The 18386-nt window shown below is 46.1% G+C and overlaps 1 long non-coding RNA gene across 1 annotated transcript; it reads left to right on the top strand.

The window, feature by feature from the left end:
- Positions 1-546: 546 nt before the first annotated feature.
- LOC115195593 (uncharacterized) lies at positions 547-17471 on the top strand. The gene is made up of 2 exons (XR_003878715.1): positions 547-672; positions 17045-17471. It is a non-coding gene; the product is annotated as an uncharacterized LOC115195593 (long non-coding RNA).
- Positions 17472-18386: the final 915 nt, after the last annotated feature.

Here is an 18386-nt window from a genome sequence, read left to right as displayed (position 1 = left end):
TTATGTCAATGCAAAGACTTGTCACTTACAGTACAGTTCACAATCATTACCCTCCAATGATTGGTTCAAACGGCTCCTTTAATTCCCCCCTCTCAATCATCTGTCAGTCCAGTAGTGTGTGAGAAAAAATAAGAGGCCAGGAAGGGAGTGTGTCACGTTTATTTATATGCAGATCTTTCTTTCTTTCCCTCGTTCTCTCTGAGGCTGGATAATTAGGGGTCCATAATCTTTTGCTGAGGGAGCACCTTGTCCTCTCCCCTGTTTATAACATCATCAAAGTTGTGCCTCTGGGGGCCCCCGGCTTCGTTAATAATTTAGGTGTGCGCTGCCTGGTTATAGCAGGAAGCCCTTATTGAGTTTGTAAACCATGTGATGATTTACGAGAACACCTTGCATGCGTCATGCTCATTAAATAAAATACTCCCGGTTTAATCAGAAACACTGAGGTAAACTGGACTCACTCTTCCCTCATTTATTTTCTCTTTCCCTCCTTCTCTGTCTCTCCCCTTATTTTTCTCCCTCTCTCTCTCTCTTTACAGGGTGACCAAGCTGAGTGAGTGTGGAGTTGTGAAGAGTTATTGTCTGAGGCAATGACACAGAGAGCTAGGCCTAGTCTGTCCTTCTGCCTGTCTGTCTGTTTGCCCGTCGCTAGCTGCTTCCGAGGGGCAGAGGGTAAGTGCTTCACGGTCAGAAGGAAGTCAAAGCCCCGCCACCCTGACCTTCAACACGACACTTTACACCCCAATTTAGCTTATGGAATTGATTGTGATATGCCTTGGTTTTTTGGCTGGTCGGGTGGGGAGAAGCAGAGGGCTGGAGAAATTTAATAAATTCTACACCTTGAGAATTTATGGCTTTGAGAAAGTTGAACATTGTGTGTGGGATTGGTGTGTGTGGCGACGGGGTAGTGTGTGGTCGGGAAGGGAGAGTTAGTGTGTGTGTACGTCCGTGCGTGCGTGCGTGCGGGCTCACGTCTGCATGTGTGCCTGTGTGTGTTTGCTGTGAGAAAGTATTTTAAACTTTATGTCGGTGGAGTGCCCCATAGTCATTAGAGAATCACTTGCAGTATGTTGTCCACACATAATCATTGCTCTGGTCTATTGCACTGGCTGACAGAAACGTCACAAACATCACTTCACTCCCAGATTTTCACAGACACCTCTCACCAGGGGTCAGCAGGCCAAACTAAAGAGGGTCACTAAAGAACAAGAGTCAATCCTCTAATGAACTTTGGGGGGGTCTCTCTCTCTCTCTCTCTCTCTCTCTCTCTCTCGTAAACATTACACTCACAAAAGTTCCAAAAGAATAAAGACATTTCAAATGTCTTATTATGTCTATATACAGTGTTGTAATGATGTGCAAATAGTTAAAGTACAAAAGTTTCTCTCTCTCTCTCCACCATGTGCAAATGTCTGACCTCTGTGGCCCATAATCTGCCTATGACCCGAGGCCAGTTGGATAGCAGAAATGTAAATGGGACTGCATGGTGTAAAAGCAACATGAATCTGGTTCCCCAGGCAATGTTATGGAAACCACAGGAGCTACTCACCCATGTCATCCCTGGTATTGAGGTAACATGTTGAACTACTGTGTGAGAGCAAATACTTTGAGAAATACTTAGGGAGTACTTCTTAGCTCTATCGTAAGCTGTTCATCAGTTGAGAGTTTAAATTGTGTTATTGTTCATTGTTGAGTTCACAGATGTGTTTGTTTGTGCAGATTCATCCATGTTTAGTAGTTATTTCTGCTATACAATTTAGTAGTTTAAATAAAAGGGCCTTTTAGAATCAATGACTATGCCCCTTGCTAAATAAATCCCAGAAATGCAAACACATTAGCTACATATTATCCCCTTACTGCAAAACACACAGCCCTTTTATCTGAAGAGGTCACCAACCCCCCCCCCCCTCTCTCCCTCCCCCTCCCTGTGGATTTAGGGTGTCAGTCTAATGTGGTTTACAGTTTAAAATAGATTATGCTTTGGGATTACTACCTGAGCAGAGCGGGCCTCGGAAAGGTTAAAAAGTGCCTTTGATGTCCCCAAGCCTAAACAACACCTGGGGCCAACCTGAGTTGGAAGGGCCTTTTTTTGTTATTCAGAGCCACGGCCCTTAATTGTGGGCCCTGGCACAAATGGAGAGAGAGAGAACATTTAACATTTAAAAGGGGGGGGGGGGGTAACTCCGCAAGGGCCTCCTGCTTTACATACATAAATATCTGCGAGATTCATTCAGAGATTCCAACCTGCTAAATCACTGACTAACCAGGTTCATCACCAGTGCACTTTAACCCTTCTTCTACTTGTGAAGGTCCACTACTTGATAAGTATTTATCGTTATAGCTCCAGTATTTAGCACTAACAGCCCCTACATATTTAAACTGCCAGCTCCATTGAGTCTAAGGCTTAGCGCTCCTCAGCAGCTCCTGTCTGTGTTATCACCATGCAAATGGGTCTTAATGTGTCCACCAGGCCCTCTAAAGGTGGCTACCGTACAGGCCCTCTGTCTCAGAGATGGGCCTCCTGGTGTAGGAGAAATAGCTATAGCTCTGCAGCTGCTTGATGAGACTCTGCCTGACTGATACCAGATCTTCCCGCCATTGGTGACGGGAAGCTATTAGCAATGAATTAGATAAATAGGCCTTTAAAGACCAGAGCACCTGGTAGCTGGCTATCTTTTACCATTTAGGCTAAGGCGGGTATTGACTGAGGATGGTGTTATAGATTTTGTATGTCAGGTGTGGCTCCACTCTATTTAGCCAATGGAAATGCGGTATTAGACCCATGAGGATCACTCTTATGACACCTGTCTGTCCCCACTCTCCTCTCAGCCACGCCTTCCTCTTCTCCACACATTCCCACAGCATTACCCTATGGTGTGTCTCTGCTCCTCTGTCACACCTGAGAGAGACAGAGAGAGAGGGGAATACAGAATCCATCTAACTATGTGTTGTGACAGTTGTTGTCCACTACCTTCCACCCAGGCCATATTATGTCCAGAGAAAAAGTCAATCAATATTGTCATTCACAACTTCAGATTAAACTGAACTTCTTCTTACTGCACAGAGCTCGTTTTTGCGAGCGTTCGATCCACCACGTCGCAGAAACAGAAATAACGCCTTATCGATCGATGTCAGCGAATTAACAAGTGGAATGTTTATCGAAAATGGCCAAGAAGTGAAGCAATGGAGCAAAGCAAATAAAAGACGGCACTCGTCAACAAACACTATAAAACCCAATCTGGAAACAAGTTTGGTGAGTGAGGCGCATTGCCGTGCAAATGTTTTGCAATTTGGAGTCGGTTGCCACAAACCACTAAATGCCTTTAAATAGTACCATGCACTTAACATTTTCAACAGCACAGCCGTTCCATGGCTTTATGTGCGCAAACAAGACACGCATTAAAACTATGAAGGACAAACAGTGGTAAGTATTGAAAATATCCCCAAATTCACTACAAATATTTGAATATATTGACGCACGCTTTCTGCCCGGCAAACTATTGTTATGAAAAATATAGTCGACCATGTCTGACTGCTACCACAACTATCCACGTGCTTTAAAACAAGAATGTCGCTGCACTTTTGGACACAGACAAGCAGCTATGTTTTATTATATAAACAACTGAGCGGATCACCACTTGCGGTTAGGACTTCCTCATACAGTGAAGATCCAGATTGCTGCTGCAGTGTTGAAAGCCATGATGTCTTGGTTTAGAAGCCAGGATGTCTTGGTTTGGCATGCACGCATCAGCCTCCATTGTCTAAGGCAGCGGCAAGTAGATTATAGTATACTTAGTGTGTAATGCGCTGTGGGACTGGCTTCCCGGTTTTTGCAGTGGGTGTGAGAGGGCCATCCGTAGGTCACTGGCTCGCATTCCCATATGGATCAGTGTCATTTTACACGCCACTAGAGTATCTCACCTGGATCTCTCAGGCAGGACTCAACGTTCTCTAAACCCTCCCTTCAACGTTTCTTTAATGTTTCCAAAACCCTCACATGTTCAAGATGTTTGTCTAGAGGAAGAATAGAAGCATTTCCTCAGGTTTGGCTCCTGTTGAGTCATGGATTTTAGTGTGTGTGTGTGTGTGTTGGGGGAGTGGGCGCAGCCCCTTTGCCTCATTTGGACCTTCATTTTGCCCCCCCCCCCCCCCCCCCCCGACACAAGGACAGGGGTCACACTTCAAAGCACCTCAATGATGATTGAATGAGAGGGGCTTCTTAAAGAGCCTGCCACAGCCTGCTCCTCTGGTTTTAGCCTCTGAGCATTAAGACTGGGGAAGATCAGTGTACTGGATCTACCTTCACACGCACACACACTCGCCACCTCCCCTTAGACTCCTAAAACTCATATCGGCTTCTCAGCTGCTGACCATCCCCCAAAGGGGTTGACAACGTAGTCATATGAATGTTAAAGTACACACTGCACACAAGGCCTTAAGGCAGAGTGAAACTCATTCTGTGTACCAAAGACTGAGTAACTGTACCACTCTGTAGTCTATTGTTGTCTTTTCCTCATTTTAACCAGTGCACTAAGGACCTCGCTCTCTCTCCGTCTCTCTCTCTCCCGCAGGAACAATGCATGGCGGCTGAATGAGAAGACGTGACTGTCAGTTGATTTGTGACCGCACAATGACTGCAGAATGGGAGGCCCGGTCTCCAAAAGAGGAGCCGGAGTGGTACAGGCCCGGATAAAATCCCCCACACACACACACACCTTGACCCAGCCCCCCTCCTCCTCCCAAGGTGCGTCCTGAATGATGTTAAAGAAACCAGGTATTTACGCTCTACCTGGCTCATCAGATGTCAGCCTGCCCTCTGGGGCGTCATGACATAAAACAGATAGCAATCTATTCAAGAGCTCATAGAGATCACCAGCCCCCAACACAAGTCTGCACCAGCTCTCGTGTCTGTCTGTCTGTCTGTCTGTCTGTCTGTCTGTCTGTCTGTCTGTCTGTCTGTCTGTCTGTCTGTCTGTCTGTCTGTCTGTCTGTCTGTCTGTCTGTCTGTCTGTCTGTCTGTCTGTGTGTGTGTGTGTGTGTGTGTGTGTTTTTTTCCCCCCGTATTTATATCCATCCGGTAAATGGACGATTTGACTTCCGATCCCCCGTATCCTAATGTGACCTTAAACAGCCTAGCGCCACACGACAAGCCTATCCCCTTTTGTTGGCCGTATCTGTAATCTCATATCTCTGCATATATCCTTAGCCGCCTAGCGTGAGAAAAATAGTGCTCCCTCCCGAAGATTGATCATTTTAAATTATGATAATCCACAGCCATATTGTTTGTGTTGATAAGCCCCGACTAGATCAGATCCCGTCAGACTGATAGCGGAGGGAGGTTAGATCCTGGCGATGACATTCAGGCAGTTTCAGGTTTGTTTTCTCTGAAGTTTTATCAGCGAGTTAGCTGCTTCTGAGAGAATTGAACCTCGCACCACTTTTCTGGAGCGAGCATCCCATGGAGATAAATGGATGTAAATCCCTGATAATTGAGCAGAGCCCAGAGATTCTTCTTCTTATTGTCATGTGGGCCTGACTCACCTGGCAGATAGCATCTGATTTCATCAGCCTTGCTCCTCTTGGCCCCGGGCCAGCTCTGTCTATTTAACTTTAAATGGTTTTAAGGTATCTTTTATGTTGCTGGATACTTTTAGTTATTTATTTATTTTTGATGCAGATCTCGGATGGGCAGGGGAGTGAAGGGGGGAGGGGACCAGTTCACATCCTCAAACAATCATATTCTTGGCCCCACACTTCCTATCTTCTACCCTCTCTGGAACCATCTTTTTCATTTTTGGGTCCCAGGAACAGACTTTTTATTTTTATTAATCTCACCTCTGCACAGTGCACCCGGGACTATAGTTTAATAGACTTAAATGGATGAAAAAAGATTAGCATAGCTGTAACCATTTTCCGGATGCAGAGATCGGGTAATATGATGTGTGGTCACAGCGACTGATTGGCTGATTGTTAGAGGTTAAAGGTCAAGCATTGGAGGTGACAGCTTGGCGCTTTGATGTCTCACCGTTTCCCCCAGCGGTTAGCTGGCACCCCCAGGCCCTGTTCCTTCTTTTTCTCCTCTCTTTCTCTCTCCCCCTCCCTCTCCCTCTCTCTCTCTCTGCTCATCCCGCATGAGTGACTGGCAAGAACTGTGTTTTCTTAACAGTTTAGATAAGATAATATATGCAGTTGCTCTGGAGCATAGAGATAGATGTGATAGAAGGTATGCATGCATACAGTACATGTTGAAATCACCAGTCGTGTTCTTTGGATTGGGGCTGATTCAAATACATTCTAAGAATACAGCCCAGATCAAGCTTATTCCTGAACTATGTTCAATGGAAGTGCTTTGTAGACCAGCAGGCTTAATTTGGGACCATGAAACCACCCTTTAGTGTAATGAGCCTTGTGTGTATGTTCAGAGTTTAATTTGAGATAAAAACCTATTGCAAATTAGGCTGTTGTTCAATCTAGTCCTTTCTAGATTGGACAACAGAATAACTTCTCGCCTAGGGGATGAAAGTGAGATGTGTGCAAGGCCCTCCACGTTCCCCCCCACCCCACACACACACACAGTATGTCATCATGACAGGCTTCTGACTCTTTTACACCCCAAACGTTTAGAATTCAGATAGAACCAGCAGATCTGGAGTATTCTGTTTGGGCACGGCGCAACCTTTTTAAATGTCCCCAGAGTGTCTGCTCCGGTATCTAATCTGTCATGTCATGCTCAAAGCAGCAAAGCTTTCCCTCTTATTCCACTAGTCTATTTAAGAGCAGCCAATGCTATGTTTTACTTTCAGATGGAGGGAGACGGCTGGTTCTCCTTAGACTCGCTCCCTCTGGAATACAGTATGTCTCTCTCAGACAGAATCAGCATGCGGCACATCTTGCTCCAGATTCAGAATTCCTCCAGCACGCACCCAGCATGCACTTGTGCATTCTTTACCAGGGAGACAAACACATGAGTGGCTCTGCAGAGAGAGAGAGAGAGAGAGAGAGAAAAGAGATGGAGAGAGAGGAGGCAGAAAGAGACAGAGGGGTAGAGGGCAGCAGAGGAAAGCAGGCCTAGTTGAACCCTAGCACACAGAGAGCCCTCTCCTCCTCTTGTGCTTCTCTCTCTCCCCTCCACCCACTCATACTGTGCTTCCTAATAGACAGATGGCAGTCTATTGTTTACTGAGCCAAGGTACAATGCCTTATCTGCCATTGCAGCGGAAACTGGGCTAGCGTTTCTGCTTGACCCAGCTTACAACTGCCACCACCAAAAAAAAGAAGGGAGAGAGTGATGGAGAGAGGGAGCGATGGAGAGAGAGGGAAGGGCAGCTCAGGATAATAAATATTAACACGGGCAAAAAAATCACCCAAATTTGATTTCTTTCCTCTTTTTTCTTTCCCTCGTTGACTTCTTGTCTGCTGTGTCACGATGGTGAAAACACACACAAAAGATTGCCTCTCCTCTCTCCTCCAATACTCCCCTACCCCTCCCTCAGTAATGGAGTGTGCTGCAGCAGCACAGCAGCTCTCGCCATGCCTCGGGGGCCGAAGGTGATTTCTTGACTGTGGGTTGGGGTGCCATCAGCTCAGACCAATCAGTAATGAGGGTTAATCAGCTGATCGATTGGCCGCTGTGGTGCTGTAGCGGTCCCGGTTCCTGTGTGACTGGCTGCCATGGCCCCTTCAACCCCCCGAGGGCCAAGGGTTGGGAACTTTTAATTATCTAGCCGCTACTCGGACTGACTGAATGGTCAATGGCTTTACTACCGAGGCATCACCGCTTGAATAATAATAGAAAACAATGCGAGGGTTGCTGGGATCGCCGAGCTCCAACCCAACGGGAGGGCCCGGGTCTAAGAGGGTCTAAGACACAGGGATATGGTGTATCATTAGATAACAAGTTAATTACCCTTCCAGGGCAGAAGGAGATGCCATGCCAAGCAAGAAGGCATCCCTCCTGGAGAAACTGCCATCAGGCGTTAGCCACGGATGCCTTTTTTCTCTGTTTGTTTTTTTACAGGCCCTCTCTTGCAAAGAAACTCAGTGCCTAGGTTGTTAAGCAGAACCCCAACAGTATGGGGCCATATGGCAGCAGGCTGGAAACCACACTGTCGCCTTGTCTGACAGGGAAGAAAACTTTTATGTAAAGGGGGAAGAAGATGTTGTGTTACGCTCCAGCTGCTTGTTAGACGTGGACTCTAAAAAAGTAGTTCCCCCTGTGATGTGGCTGAATAGGTTCCCTCCATCAGGTCGCTTCACTGGAATGCTCCTGAACACACCACCGGCAAATTCACATGACAATGGATAGTTTGCCATTACAAATGTCTGGCTGGCTCACACTGAGTGCACTAATAGTTAGGGCCAGGAGTTTGACCAAATGGGAGTAAAAATAGTTTTTTCTGGTCATGTGGTCAACCCATATTCAAAACAGTGATGTGTTCTTAGACAGACAGTTGACATTCAAGTCTCTTCTATGGTACTACTGAAAATATAGGAGTCCCACCAAAACCACAGCTCAAAGTGTATCAGTATATTAAGGGAAAATACCCAGAAACAATGACGGCACAGAGATGCTGGTTTATTCAACACAACACCAGAGGACCAAGTCTAAAAAAGCCTCTCTCCTTGTGATTTCACACACTTGCATGGCATTGTGTGGGATTCATTTACTATTTATATTTCCATATACACTGGCTTTTGTGCAGTCAATTCATAATTGTCCATTTTTTTTCTAATTAATCACAAAATATTTTTGTTTTGCCTGCAGCTGATTTGAGGGGGTGGTGACTCACAATGGCAAGCCAGAGCTCATACATCAAACACAAGGCCTTTTTCTCTCTCTCCCTACCCCTCTCTATCCTCTGCTAAGAAACGTCCCCCTCTCCCCTCCCTCGCCTCAGTGGCGCTGTGCAGGCCCAGGCCTCGGGGCACAGGAGAAGCGCCCAGATCTGTCCTCTGCCGTGTGACTTGTTATTCTTATCTGAAGCCACTCCCCCAGACCATCTCCTGGAGCTTAAAAAATAAAATCCTTCCTTTTTGTGTTTCTTTTATCTTTTTTTGTAAGGTTCTGGGTTTTACTCCTAGTGCAATACATTGCATGCTGTATTTACCTTTAACATCAGTGCAAGTGGTGCTTGGGTGTTGTTAGTGTCAGAATCAGGTAAGTACAATCCCAGGCCAACACATAGGCAACTATTGATAAGAGTTTAGATTCTCTTTCCTTGAGGTCTCAGGGGTTTACAAAAGTTCAACACAAAGGCACACAGACACTCAGTTCCAAGATGAAGTTCCAGCTGCTGGTTAGGTAGAACAAAATGGCCGACGCCACTGTCCATGTCTGTCCGTTGTTTGTTGGTCCATAGTTGTCCATCTGGCCACTTGTTGCCAGTGCCATGTCTAGGCATCAGTGACATAAGCGGCCGCTTAGGGCCCCGCGGCCGCTAGGAGGCCGCCAAACAGGAAGTCATGCGGGGTCACAACATGCAATTTTTTAAATTTGGTAGTGCATCAGCAGTCCAGTGTGTGTGCAGAGTCAGTGCAAGAGAGTTAGTGCAAAAAAGGGTCATTGCAGGTACTTGCACTCAAATGAACATAGCATAAATCATGGCAAAATGTGTAGAATTGCAGGAAATTAGCTATAAAATTGCTACATTTTCTCTCCATCCCATGGCAAAATGTGTAGAATTGCAGGTCATTAACTTTGAAACTGCAAATGTTTCTCTCTGCCGCCAAGAGGGGGGCCACTAAAAGAAATTGCCCGCGAGGCCCCCAAAAAGCTAGAAACGGGACCTGCTCATTGGCATGTACTGAATTACCACTGGCGCAGGGGGAAAGAACAGAGCAGGGATCAGCGGGGAGCATTCTCTCTGCAGGACACTTTCTTCACTCACTCAGTTCAGTTAAGACCGTCCAAGCGTTGTGCATCATAGCACTTGTTGGTTCGGCTCTGCCCTCCATCCCACCTGCAGGCGGCAGCATGGCTCGGTTCTGGTCGTGGTCATCTGACGACGAAAGCTGCAGCATCGTATCGTGGCATGGTATCTGTAGTTGTTCTCACCAGCAGCAGAAGTGAGGGTATTAGCCTCAGGTCTGTCAATTAGGGGAGTGCCAATCGCCGTGGAGACCAGCCAAAAGGGAGGAGACTATAATTAGGAGACACATAGAATATAGGTACAGCAAACCAAAGGAAATGCAAAGGCAAAATAATGGATGCTAATAAAGATAATATGTTTTCAAGAATAAATAAAGTAATAAATATACAGAAAACGGGCCGGTCTCCACGTGACATTAGCACTGATGATTCAGCTTGCAGCTTTGCCATTTATGTAGATATACATTAAGCAAGGACCTACTCATATCTTCTGAAATTAACTGAATAAATTAAAGTATATATCCAGTGAAAATCTCACTTTTAAAAGTTCCTATTCTGTTAAGTCATACCTAAATAATGTTGTTGACTCGTCCTATATTCGTATTTGTGGCCAAAGCATAAATTGGAGAAAAAAACAGACCGTTTAAAAAATCTTTGCTATTTCCTCATAGGGTATGATATCATACTCCTGAGGAGGAGGAGCGGGCCAGTCAGCGGTCTACTTGTGTTAATATTTTAAATGACTGGTATACTCCCACACCATTCTGTTGTTGGTGTACGCCCACACCATTCCAACATAGAAAATGTGCTTTTTAACATACTTCATTAAAAACAATTTGGAAGGAAAGTTATTTCACTCAAGTAATTATAGCTTGTATTTCATAGAAATCTGGAAAATACAGGACAGTTACTTTAATAGGCGGCAGGTAGCCTAGTGGTTAGAGCATTGGACTTGTAACTGAAAGGTTGCAAGATCAAATCCCTGAGCTGACAAGGTAAAAATCTGTTGTTCTGACCCTAAACAATGCGGTTAACCCACTGTTCCTAGGCCATCATTGAAAATAAGAATTTGTTCTTAACTGACTTGCCAAGTTAAATAAAGGTAAAAAAATAATTAAATAATCACAAGGTAGTGGTTTTAATATGCTAGAATAGGTGATTACAAACAGAAGGAATAAGCAATACCTGTATATTTTTATAATCATTAGGAAATATGATGCAGTATATAATCTAACCTCTGACTAAAACAACACAGAGAATAAACAGCAATAAAACAGGTTTTTTATTAGCATTAATATCAGACCCTCAAGAAGAGACCTTGGAGAGTAGAGTTTTTGTGGGCCTAAAATATGTTGTTATAAACGAGGACACAAAGACACACACACACAGTCTATTCTTCCCGAGGAGGAAACCTATTTTGCGGAGTGAAGATCGATGATGAGGTCAGCCCGTGTCAGGAGAGGTAAAGCAGAAACAAGCAGAAGATTGTTTTCTTCCTATTTTTCCCTTCCACTGGAGGGGCAGTGGTCAATCCACTCTACCAGGGTGCCAAATTGCTACACAGGCAGCAGCTTTATTCAAAACAGCATTGGGTTTGCCTCTGTTAGTTTGTGCTCCTGCTTCATCTGTCTGCTCAGAATACAACTGCTGGCTTGATGTCTGCGGACATAGGGGATCATTTCTTACATTATTAGCCAGCGATGTTAAGAATAACTGCTACCTATCACGTATGTATGAGTCACAATAGACAAACATTTAAGTAAGTGCAGTATATTGAGTACGGTATTCTCCCTGGTCAAACAATGCTCCCTCACTCCCATTGTCATCGCTGTCAACTCATCACCACTATTTCTAACCTGTGACATTATTTGTGGACCACAGTTTCAAGTGTGGGAAAGGGGCATGTGTCAGTGTGTTTCCACTTCCCTGTCCCCGTCCTGAGCCACAATGGCTGCCTTTGTGCCAGTCTCACCTCAGCCCTGTCTGCCTTGGGCCCCGTATGCACAGCGTTTGCATTTAATGACGTTTAATGAAGTTCCAGCAGCTGTAGCGGCGGTCCCCTGGGTAGTGGTAGCCTATACGGCTAGCTAACTGTAGGAGGTTGAAGAGCCCAAGAGAACATTGATCCCTGATCCCTAGATCACCGACAGGGCCCATCTCATTGAATTAGCCGCCTGGCGGCTTCCTCAATTTCCTCATTGTTCCCCTCAACGCGGCACGACCGTGGAGAGTACAGTGGCACCAGGCAGTGACGGATAGGCTGGGGTTTTAGCTGTTTGGGTAGGGGGGTAGGAGGCCTGTGGTGGTGGGTTAACACATTGCATGTGTGGCAGGGGGCCACAGACGGAGGGGTGCGGGGGCACAGACGGAGGGGTGCGGGGTCTCACAGGAGGGGTGCGGGGGCTCACAGGAGGGGTGAAGGGGGCTCACAGGAGATATGCTAGAGAGAGAGAGAAGCCCAGCATGGAGGTAATGAGAAGACCATGTTGACCACCAGCATCTCTTCCTCCACCACTTCCTCCTCACAGATCCTTCCTATGGTCCCCCTCTATCTCACCTAAGGCCACAAGAGCCCCTTGCGACCATTTGGTGGTGACCTCCACCCTCCTTCCAGGTCGGGATTCCAAAGAGGTAGCCATAGCCGGTGTCTTGGCTAGCTGGCGGCCCTGAGTGATTGTATGCCGTCCTCTCATACCGTCAGTCCCTTGACATCCCCCCCCCCAGGGTGTCCTGGCCCGGGTGTATCTCCCCAGTGCAGGTGGCTGAGTGTGACAGCTCACTCCACAGGTAATACCAAGGCTGCCATTGTAAGGGTCCCCTGAGGGCCAGAGCAGTCCACCACCATCACCCCTACCAGTCCCCCCAGGGGAGGAAAGAAAGAGAGAGGGGTGGATGGGTCAGTCAACCAGGGGGTCCAGTAGTGTAGGAGAGTTGAAAGCCGGGTCCCCCCTGGGTTGAACCCCCCAACACACCCACATACACATACACACACACACACACTCTCACTACCACCACTTAGTTCTTGTCCCCTAAGTCCCATCCTCACTGACAGAGCTGGAGAGGCGAAATGAGAGGCTGGGATTTTTGAGGGTGTAAATGTGTGTTTTTGTGTGTCCTTGCATACGGCTGTGTGTGTGTCTGTGCATGTGAGACACACTGAAAAGTGCCCCTCGGAGTGTGAGCGCAGGTTTGCGGTGCACGGACATCTGGCTGCTAATTGTAATGAGGTCAGGATGTGACAAGTGCATGATAAATGACATCTTGATCCCCTTGCTTCCTCTGGTCAACTCATACGTGTGTGTGTGTGTGTGTGTGTGAGTGTGTGTGTGTGTGTGTGTGTGTGTGTGTGTGTGTGTGTGTGGCAGTGGCTGACTCTTGACCTACTTGGACCTCAGTCGGAAATGGTCTTAGTGTGGAGAAACTTATGAGGAGGCCAATCTGACAAGAACACAAAGTGAGATGTACCACTAAGATACGTATAGTCAAACTAAATATAATTTAATGAAAATAATTGAGGTCTGATTGCACCAACCCATTTCAAAGCACACCTCGATGAGGGTGTGTCTATTGCGGTATACTTGCCTGGTAAGACCAGATAATTAAATTAATCAATTGGAAAGCCAATAGTAAAGCCTGTGAAGGTCCTAGGCCCAATGACAGCTAACTAACCTAACCTGTAATTGTAACACTACTCCTCCTTTAACTGCCTATGTGTGTGCAGGTAGAGATTTCATGGAAATGACAATAATCAGATTGCTCCAAACTAGCAGGTGTCTGCAGGATTGTAATGACATGCACGTGTCTGGGCACGCTTCGCCCAGGCTGATGGGAAAGTGTGTATTCTGTGGGACGGCTCAGAGAGGATTTGTGTGTGCTCTCAAAGTTTAACTACAGAAATACACACTAGAGGGAGAGAAGGGGGGGGGGGGGGTTGTGTCGTGTAGTACCCCAGCAACACAACCAAAACAGGATTTGAGTCAGAACATTCCTACTCATGTGTCACGAGACGACGGCAGCAGACCTCCCTATCTGGTAACGCATCGTCAATGAGTCCCACTAGCAAAACTCCATCCAGGCAACACAAACACCCTCTCTTCAGCTGACTTATATGGCAAGTGGGGAGCTGGGGTGGGAGGTATCCTATCATCACCCTCTCCAAGTGTTTTCATGGAGCCTATCTTTAGGACATCATTTGACATCATGTACACATTCCACAGGGCCCAGATGCTCCCTTGTGATATGCCGTGTGTGTTCCCCGCCTCAAAATGGCCCTCAATGGGCCGCTTTCTTTCAAAGCCTCCCCTCTCTCTCCACATACACATACACACACACAAACATGTAGGGCCCTAGCCCACCACTTGTACCAGCCCTATTCAGCTGGCAGCGGCTTCTCACAGGGTGAAAAAGCCACTACATGATGGTAGCACGGCCCTGGAGAAACCACCTTTTCTGTGCTGGGGGAACAGACAATGCATTGTGGGTTGTCTGGAGGGGAGTGGGGAGTCTGCCCCCCTATTAAGGCCAGTGACGCCCAGCTGCTTAAGCTCGTTCTCCAGACTATGGGCCATTGTTTCCACGCATGCCCCGCTTTAGTCACATCCCGGGCCCCGATGGGCCCCTAGTGATGATCTATGGCCAAAGCCCCTGTTGGTCTGGGCCTGGCTTTACGGGGGCACCACAGGGCTCTGTGGGTGGACCACTCATTTTTGACTGATAGCCTGTCACCCCTCCGCCCCTACCCCTCGCCCCTTCTCCTGGCCAAGTGTCCTAAAAGAGGCAGTCGTCTGTCCCCCCCGCCCCCCGAGTCCATCCACGCTCGTATTGTTCTTGTTGTTTCTGGGATTGTCCGAGTATGCAGAAACTACACCTCATTATTCACAATGTGTATTTTTATTGGAGGCAACTTCTCTCAAGATAGGTGTGCTCAGCCTTGTGTGTTTCATTCCGTCTTCCTTTTTACGACGGGCCTTAAAAAGATAATGTCTGTCTTCTCATCTGCTTGGTGGCAATTAAATGCTGTTGTGGGGGTATTGCAGCAAGGCCGTGGCTAGCACGTCCATCAGATTGAGGGTTGCATGGGAGACATGCTCAGTTAGGCCGTGCGGTCGTAAAGGGGTGTATTAATGGTTTTATGTACCTCACTGCAGCATTGTTAATGGCAAATGACATTTACTGTGTGCTGCAAGAGGAGGCTATTCAATCCACTGTATGGTTTATCTGTCTTGTCAAGCGCTCAATAAAAAAGCCCTCCGTAATATCAAAGGAGAGGCTGAACAAAGCCTCCAACCCCTGGGCTAGGTTTAAACCTCCTCTTGTGTTCTCCCCAAACAAAATGAATAGTTTATATTTTCAAATCCGGCTGAAATTAATCAAATTTAATTTCAGTCACACTGCACGAATGTACACACGCGTATGTGCACACTCATGGATGCACATACACCCAATTTGCACAAACACACACACACACACACACACACAATACTCAGAGCATTCAGGAAGTGTTTTAAGCTAGGCCATGAAATGGGCAACAACAATCAACTGCTGGATAGTTTGTTTGCTTGTTTGTTTGTTAACGTCAATGCCAGTGCTTTAGTGTTTTCCCTTTGCCTTTTACTGTGAACCGTTGGCCTCGACGTTGTGGAGAATGTGGCGGGGGTAACGATAATGATGATGAAGGTAATGACGGAATAATTCAGAATTACCACTCATCGAGGAGCCATACAGTGTGGATTTGGAACAAACAGGCGGATACAGAGGGAGGGAGCAAAGGAGGGAACGAAGGAGGGAGCGAAGGAGGGAGCGAAGGAGGAAAAGGGGGGCTTTAGTCTTTCTCTTTAAGTGTGTCGCCTGATTGAAGTGTAAGGTTCAGAGCTAATTACATCCAGAGCCACAGACCTCGGGAACAGATGCCACACTTGTGCATCAATAAATACTTATAAGTCACTTATTTAGGGGCTGACTGCCTGGGCTGCCACCAAGGGAAATGGCATGACTGGAAGCACTGGCGCCCGGGGCCATTTCTCTCTCTCCCCCAGCTCTTTGTCTTGTCATCCTACATATTTAAGTGTGTGTGCGTGTGTTTGTGTGCGTGTGCGTGTGTGTGTGTGTGTGTGTGTGTGTGTGTGTGTGTGTGTGTGTGTGTGTGTGTGTGTGTGTGTGTGTTATATCTATTCACTGCTTTAGAACAACGTAGGAAGCCAGAGACAGAAGGGCCTGATGCATGAAAAAAAATATTACTCAAAATATTCACCCTCTTTATAGTGTTTTTAATGTCTTGTCTGTCTCTCATCATGAAAGTTGTCTCTTCTGGCTTGATCATTGTTAAAGGAGTAGTCTGCTAGAGCTATGTTTCTGTTTTTAATGCCAGGATCCCTGTCTATTTTTGAAGGCGTTAAGATCAATATTTGTTTACTAGTTCGTAGTACTTCATTCTTGACAGGAAATATTGTTTTATCCATTTAGTTCTGTCTTAAAGCATTAAAGTGTTAGTTATTCAATGTAAACATGTATAATGCTCCTTTTACAATTGAGAAGTGTCATAGCTGGCCCATGGGATTCTCTGTCATCATTGTTATTGACCATTTATAGTGCCATTCAGATTGTAGTTGACTGTCTGACTGGCCTGACAATAGGCCACTACTGTCCTCCACCTATCTCTAAGCATATCAAAGGCGTGCCATTGCAGAGGAAGATCTAAACCCTGAACCATCACTAAGACCTGGTGATTCTGCTAAACAGATTCAAGTCATTGCATACGGTGGATTTGATTGACAGGGCAAATTTTATATTGACAGCTTTTAAAGTAAATGAACAAAGCATGCAATCACAATTATCTCAATTTGATATCACACTATTTCAATAATGCATTAGCTAAATGTACAAATACTTATCCTGTAATTGCAGTTTAGACCTGTAAATAGCTGTAGTTGTTCACAGTAGAACACTCCTTGTTTTCACTGTAAATCAGCCATCCCTCTGGTGTCGTTATGTTACCTGCTGTCATCATGGCTGTGATCTGCCCTAGCTGCCTTTCCTGCTCCTATGCTTCACTCCACACCTGAATGCAAATATGTGTGCCTGTGTGTGCATTTGTGTGCAATTGATGTGTGTTTGTGTGTGTTTGTGTCTGCCTTTGGTATTAACATTGTGTCTGTCTTTGGTATCAACATTCCACAGATCTGCATATAGAGAGGGAGAGTTCTGTGCTCATTATCGACGCGGCAACATGATGAAAGAAGACGAAAGTCGCAGGAAATTCTGGTTGGTTGAAATGCATGGTCGACCGCAGCTCAAAACACGACACACTGAAGCCTCCCAACAGAGAGTTTCACAGCTAGATTTTGAATGCGAGAAGCTGTTTTGCAATTGATTATTTTCCAGAATAATTAGGGAGCGGTATGTTTTTTCATAAGCTCCAAAGCACGGCTTTCTAATGTGCATTTTGTAACTTCATGTTACAAATATTCCCGGGCCTATTAACATATTTGAAATATGTATGATCTTTAAGGCATACGCCAGATGTGTTTTAATCGAACGCTGCTCCCCAACTTCATTCATGTGGATGAGAATAAATGACCTAGTTTGTTTTAATATTTAATTGTTCGAAAAGTAGAATTTTCACATGTACTTGTCTGGTCCTATTGGACGTACAGTAATGCGCACTCTGAAGTGTTCATAAGCATCGCTGGTGCCCCTCCATCTGAAACACACACACAAACACATGCACACACACCCACACACACACACACATACACATACACACACACACACACACACACACAAGTGTTGTGTTATGCGCAAACTGAGGACTGTATGACTACTCTGTTTAAAATGTGAGCCCTGATTAACTTATATCAGGAGTGAAACACATGGAAATCCTTAGTGTGTGTGTGTGTGTGTGTGTGTGTGTGTGTGTGTGTGTGTGTGTGTGTGTGTGTGTGTGTGTGTAGTCAGTGGAAATGGAAGACTTGGGAACGGCCATTCATCCCCCACACGTGGCCCAACGAGGTGGTAGAGAGGGGCGGGTGTTGGTGATCAGCAACTTTTCCATGACATCACTCATCAGGAATTAACCCCATTAATGTGTCTGTTCTCTCTTTTCCTCCTCTCTCCCGTTGTCACTCAAAGCAAGGCGATGTGGGAGAGAGAGAAAGCGTTTCAGGTTTTATTGGGGTTCCATGTGGCGTCTTGCCAGAGACTCAGCTTCATATTTCTTCCCAGAGCTAATTTATCACTTCTTTGTTTAGTTGTTCACTTGTCCCACTTTTTTTTCCAGGGTGTGAGCATCCACCACTCCTAAATGTGGTAGTGTGGTAGAGATCAGTGGTAGTGTGGTAGAGGTCAGTGGTAGTGTGGTACAGTTCAGTGGTAGTGTGGTAGAGATCAGCGATAGTGTGGTAGAGATCAGTGGTAGTGGGGTAGAGTTTAGTGGTAGAGTTAGTGGTAGTGGGGTAGAGATAAGTGGTAGTGTGGTAGAGTTCAGTGGTAGTGGGGTAGAGATCTGTGGTAGAGTTTAGAG

The sequence above is a fragment of the Salmo trutta genome, chromosome 6 (assembly GCF_901001165.1).
Source record: "Salmo trutta chromosome 6, fSalTru1.1, whole genome shotgun sequence".
Lineage (NCBI taxonomy): Eukaryota > Metazoa > Chordata > Actinopteri > Salmoniformes > Salmonidae > Salmo > Salmo trutta.
This window is presented reverse-complemented; position numbering and strand designations above follow the sequence as displayed.